The 6,000-nt window shown below is 49.6% G+C and overlaps 1 protein-coding gene across 5 annotated transcripts in view; it reads right to left on the minus strand.

The window, feature by feature from the left end:
• TSPAN9 (tetraspanin 9) overlaps positions 1 to 302 on the minus strand; it is a 206,202-nt gene extending 205,900 nt beyond the window's left edge. For 3 of the 5 annotated variants that reach the window (XM_053555260.1, XM_053555261.1, XM_053555262.1), the window contains exon 1: positions 115 to 253. The gene's annotated coding sequence lies outside the window, so the exon portion shown is untranslated. Of the gene's footprint in view, positions 1 to 114 lie in introns of all 5 variants that reach the window. The other 2 variants (XM_053555263.1, XM_053555258.1) reach the window with 2 other exon arrangements.
• Positions 303 to 6,000: the final 5,698 nt, after the last annotated feature.

Below are 6,000 nucleotides of genomic sequence, written 5' to 3' on the forward strand. Positions count from 1 at the left end.
ACGGCGCCTCTCCGAGAGCCCCCTCTCCCGGGCGTCCCGGCCGCTCCCCTTCTCGGAACCGGGTAGGGGGCTTGCCCTGCCCGCCCGGCGCCCGCCCGAGCCCGCGCAACTCACCACCCTCCGAGTCTCCACCGTCGCCTGCCGCCGCGCCCGCTGCGGGGCCGCACTCACCGAGCTCGCAGGACTGAGGGTCCCGACTCCGCAGGAGCTCCCGCACCGCCACCGCCACCAGCGGAAACGGGGGGCGGGGCCGGGGGCTGGCGGCGGGAGGCGGGGCCTGCCCGCGAACAGCGAGGCCGTGGGGCGGGGCTGCCACGGGGGCGGGGCGAGACCGAGCGGGCCCGAGTCCGGTGAGAGGGGAGCCGGCCCGGAGGGGGTGAGACGCGGCGCCCGGGAGCTGGGCCTCTGGCGGGCAGAAAGGGCGGGCCAGGGGCGTGCGGGGCTGCGAACCGGCGCGGCAGCCTAGAGCCTGCTACACCCCCTGGCCGAGCCCCCGGGGTTAGAGGTGGAGGGAAGGAGGTCTGAGCGCGGGGTCCGCGGGGCACGGGCGCCCTCTTGGGGTTCTGGAAGCCTCCCTCTCCACCCGGATTCCCGGATCGGCGGCTCTTCTCTCTACCCCGAATGGGCCTGGACTCAGCACCCGCAGGGTTAGGGAGGAGGTCGGGGCCGGGCAGTTTGTGCTCCTGGGCTTCGCGTCCCCATGGCACCTAAGGCCCGCCCTGGCCAAGGTCACAGCGTTCCCTCCTGCCAGGCTGTCTGGTCTAACCCATCCCCCCACACACACCTAAGAAATCCTTCCCTGGTATTTGGGAAGGACTAGTTGAGTTGCTGACAACGCGAGTGTGTGCATTAGATACAGCGCAGAGATATCTCTGCTGGAGGAGCCTTAGCCTCCCAGAAGCACAAGGCCTCCAAGTGTTGGGGAAGGGCACTGCGTGTGGGGAGGGGCTGACCTGAAGCAGGGGAAACTCCAAGTTAGACATCTCTGGCCTAGCACTTCTATAAACTTTTCTAGGCCAGGATTCTTGAAACCAGAGTTTCCAGACTTGTTTCCAAAGAAACCACTAAAACGCCATCTCTTCGCCTCCTCATTACAGTCATCTAAAATGCGTTCTGTGCTTCCAACATGCCTCACAGTAGCCCTCCGTGATTTGAGACAAATTTTTAAAACTTGACTATAATCACCAAGGGTCCCTTTGCTTTCTCTTAATTAGACAGTTTACATTCATTTCTTGGGCCCCCTTTCCACTCATACATACACAACCTTGTTTTTGTCTATCAGGCTTAGCCTATAATCCATCTTCTTCTGACTCCCCTTTCTCACCAAGTGAACTACTCTCACTTCCTTCAAAACCTGATTCAATGCCCCAAAGTCTTCCTGGACTAACTCCCACCTGCCCGGATCTCTCTAGTTGCTGCAGCAGCCTCTTAGCACATGTTGCCAACACTGCTGAGATTATAGAAAAGGAAATTGAGGCTCAGAGAGGGAAAGAGACGTGCTAATGATGTATGTCAGTGAATCATCTCACGGTAAAGATGGCAAGAGAAAGCCTGGTGAGGTGGCAGCCCCAGGCATTTTGAGCCAGACACACCTGTCTGAACCCTGTCTGTCTCTTAATAGGCTATGACCTCTGTAGGCCTCAGTTTCCCCACCTGGGGAATGGGGGATAAGAATATCAATTCCATAGGGTTTATGGGCTGACCAAGATGATGGAGACACAAGCAAAACATTTGGTGCATGGTGAGTGCTCGACAAGGCCAGCTTCCTCTTGCGCTTTACAGAAAGATAAGCAAATCTGAAATAATGAGATTTCTAAATCTTGGAATTAGATGAAACCTTACAAGAATCCCCTCAGCAGTAACCCAGAAAGTGGCCACAAAGCTCACCTCCTTCAACACATCCAGAGATGGAGGCCTCAGAGCCTCTGCAGGGCTGACAACTAGAGGGAGGCCTGTGGAGACGGGATTATTCAGCATAAAGAATGCCAAGGTGATTAGTGAGGCAGACACACTGATCATGTCCACTGAGGACTGAAACTCAAATAAACCTGACAATGAGGCAAGACAGCCTTGGAGAAGGAACTCCCAAAGCATGAGGTAACAGTTTATTGTACCAGGTTTCTAAGAAATGTCATTGAATTCCTGTCCTGGAGATTCTGAAAAATTTGAGGAATACCATATATCAGCTTAGTTATGGGTGGGATGACTATCTCCAGGTTCCTGGGCATATCCTACTTATTTCTCTTGTCCTGGCATAGTTATTAATAGTCCCCCATTCACCCTGAAAATATCATGATGTGGCCAATAAATTATATGCCACTTTATCTAACAACAAAGCCAGGACTCCAAACAGCTCCTCCCATCCCTGGATGTCAGCAACTCTGCTGGAATCTCTGGATCCCCAGAGACTTCAAAAGATAGTATGTCAGTTTATCCCCTTGAAATCACCAAATCAAATCAAAAATGATAATAAGCAAAAATAAAATCTCCAGCCAGCCTCCCAAGTCAAGTTTCAGGGACAGTGCTGCTGAATTGTGACACCTAGTGGGGAGAGTTCACACTGCAGTAGGGTGAGTTTGGGAACCCTTCACAGTGGGCCACCCACAGGTTTCAAGCTGACTTGTAAGGCAGAGAGCAGCTAAACTGACCAAGTGCTGTGTGCCAGCCTTAGTTCTAATAATTTTACATGTGTAATTCATTGATTCCCACAACTACTCCATGAGGTCGATAGCATCATCATCCTGCCATCTTACAGATGAAGAAATAGAGGCTTAGGCAGGTTAGGTAATTTCTCCCAGGTCATTTTACACAGTAAATGAATTAAGCTGGGATCTAACCCCCAGTGGTCTGGCTGCAGGGCCTGTGCACTTGCTGCTACTCCACCAAGTCACTAGGCTACCCCTTCAGAGGGGTCTTCCACCCAAAGAGAAGTCCCGAGCCCTTTGACATGGAGATGATGTAAAGGCAGAGTGAGAAACAAAAGGTACTGGGGGTTCTTCTCCCATATCTGCCAGTAAGAAGCACATCTGTAAAATCAGGCATTAAGCCAGACAAGGAGAAGACTTATAAACCAGTATTTAATTACATAATGGGGAGAGCTACTGAGGATTTTTTGCCGGGGGTGGGGGGGTGTTTGTTTGTTTTTGAGACAGAGTCTTGCTCCATCACCCTGGGTAGAGTGCTGGGGCATCATCCTAACTGTCAGCAACTTTGAACTCCTGGGCTGAAGTGATGCTCTTGCCTGAAGCCTCCCAAGTAGCTGAAACTATAGGCATGCATCACCACACCTGGCTAGTTTGTCTATTTTTAGTAGAGACTGGGTCTTGCTCTTGCTCAGGCTGGTCTCAAACTCCTGAGCTCAAGCGATCGACCTCCCTCGGCCTCCCAGCTCTCAGCACACACAGCTGAAAGCTCCTGTTTTTTTTTTTTTTGTTTGTTTGTTTTTTTTGTAGAGACAGAGTCTCACTTTATGGCCCTCGGTAGAGTGCCATGGCCTCACACAGCTCACAGCAACCTCCAACTCCTGGGCCTAAGCGATTCTCTTGCCTCAGCCTCCCCAGCAGCTGGGACTACAGGCGCGCGCCACAACGCCTGGCTATTTTTTGGTTGCAGTTTGGCCGGGGCTGGGCTTGAACCCGCCACCCTCGGCATATGGGGCCGGTGCCTTACCGAATGAGCCACAGGCGCCGCCCTGAAAGCTGCTGTTTTAAAGAAGTTCTTCCTAGGCCGGGCATAGTAGTTCATGCCTATAACCCTAAAGGCTGAGGTAGGAGGATCCCTTGAGATCAGGACTTCAAGACCAGCCTGAGAAGGAGTGAGACGTTGTTTCTACTAAAAAATAGAAAAATTAGTCAGGTATAGTGGCCGGCACCTGTAGTCCCAGCTACTTGGGAGGCTGAAGCAGGAAGATCCCGTGAGCCCAGGAGTTTGAGGTTGCTGTGAGCTAGGCTGAGGCCATGGCACTCTAGCCTGGGCAACAGAATGAGACTCTCAAAAACAACAAACAAACAAAACCAGAGCAACAAAAGAGCCCCCTTGACAACATTTACGTGTGCAATTTATAGGATGGTTACCAGTCTCTGACACCTGCCGGGTGCACCAAAAGGACCCCAAACCCAGATCTCCCACAAAGTGAGGCAAGCAAAAGTAACTAAGAACCGTCACTCTACGTGCCCTCTTCTAAAGATGTGAACCATCCCTAGGTCCCTTCTTTCCTTCACCTTTTTTCTCCTCCAAGTCTCAAAAGTGAGGTAGCCATGGCAGGATTGAGGGGTTGATGAGGTTTTTGTACAAGTCTTTGTTATGTAAGATTGCCATGTGATTTGGGGGACACGCTTATTCTTTTAAAAAACATTGTTAGGCCGGGTGCATTGGCTCATGCCTATAATCCTAGCACTCTGAGAGGTGGAGGAGGGTGGATTGCCTGAATTCACAGGTTCAAGACCAGCCTGAGCCAAGACCTCATCACTAAAAAAAAAAAAAAAAAATTGCCGGGCGTTGTGGCAAGCACCTGTAGTCCTAGCTACTCAGGAGGCTGAGACAAGAGAATTGCTTGTGCCAAAGAGTTTGAGGTTGCTGTGAGCTATGATGCCAGGGCACTCTACCGAGGGTAACAAAATGAGACTCTGTCTCCAAAAATAAAAAAACATTGTTTACCTGAAGTTCAAATTTAAGTGAGTGTCCTATATTTTAAATCTCTAACTCTAGCAACTCTACTTTGTTTTTGATTGTTGCTAAAACAATTGGAAAACACAGACTAGATCAGAGGAGGGCAAACTGTCAGTGAAGGGCCAGATAAAAAATATTTTAGTCTCTGTAGGTTATGCAGTCTGTATCCCAGGTATTCAGCTGGGCCATAAGGGCACAAAAGTAGCCATAAGTCACACATACATGAATTAGCATGATGTATCCGTGTTCCAATGAAACTCTATCACAAACACAGGCATCTTACCAGTTAGCCAACCCCTATACTAGGCTAGTGCGTTTATTCCAATTGGGAACTTCAGACTCCTGCCTATCCTCAAACAATTGTGGAGATGAGGGTAGGCGGGATCCAAGTTTTCACATGTGAAAAACAGCAAGACTGATCAAAAGCATTGAGTATAATGCATACCAGCAGTCCTATGAGTGGGTGTGTGCACGTGTGTGTGTGAGAGCCCAAGATGGGTCAGTGCCTGGAGAAAGCTTGTACCTCTAGAGGGTTTGGAGCCCCCTAGGTTTCACAAGGTCTTGATCTGAAGAAGGGCAGATTCTGTGTCTGGATCACTGGTGGTCAGCACGTGCTCTATAAAGACAGAAACTCACAGGCAACATTGTGCGATCCGACAAAAATTATAGAACCCTTTTTCTTCCATTCTTGAGATACTTTACTAAGAAGAATATGTTCTAGCTCCATCCATGTAAACCTGAAAGAGGTAAAGTCTCCATCAAAGTACCCAATGTACTCAGCCCTACTATGAAACTAATTTAGGGTTTTCACATGAAAGCTATAACCCAGTTACAACCTAAGAATAGGGGGAAGGGGGAAAGGGAGGTGAGGGAGGGGGGTGTTGGGTAGAGGGAAGGGGATTGGTGGGATTACACCAGTGGTGCATCTTACAAGGGTATATGTGAAACTTGGTAAACGGTCTGTGAAGCTAGTGAATGATGCCCCATGATCATATCAATGTACACAGCTATGATTTAATAAAAAAAAAATTATAGAGTCCAAGAAAAGCGGGACACCCCTGCAGAAAATCTTCAGGTACTATTAAAGCCATTGGCATTTGTCCACCTGATGCAGAGTGTTCAGGAACACATGGTAACTGTCTATGAGTGCTGGTGTGTGTGTGCACATGAACACATGCACCATCTCTCAGAACATGTGTCTGGCAACTGAGGAATGTGTATGGTTGGTTGGAATCAGTAAATGTAACAGTAATTGCTATATCACATACATTTGTATCAACTTTCTTACTGATCCTAGAATATTCCAGTATGCTTTATCAAGGGCAATTTCAT

Source organism: Nycticebus coucang, chromosome 12, assembly GCF_027406575.1.
Source record: "Nycticebus coucang isolate mNycCou1 chromosome 12, mNycCou1.pri, whole genome shotgun sequence".
In the NCBI taxonomy this organism is placed as follows: domain Eukaryota; kingdom Metazoa; phylum Chordata; class Mammalia; order Primates; family Lorisidae; genus Nycticebus; species Nycticebus coucang.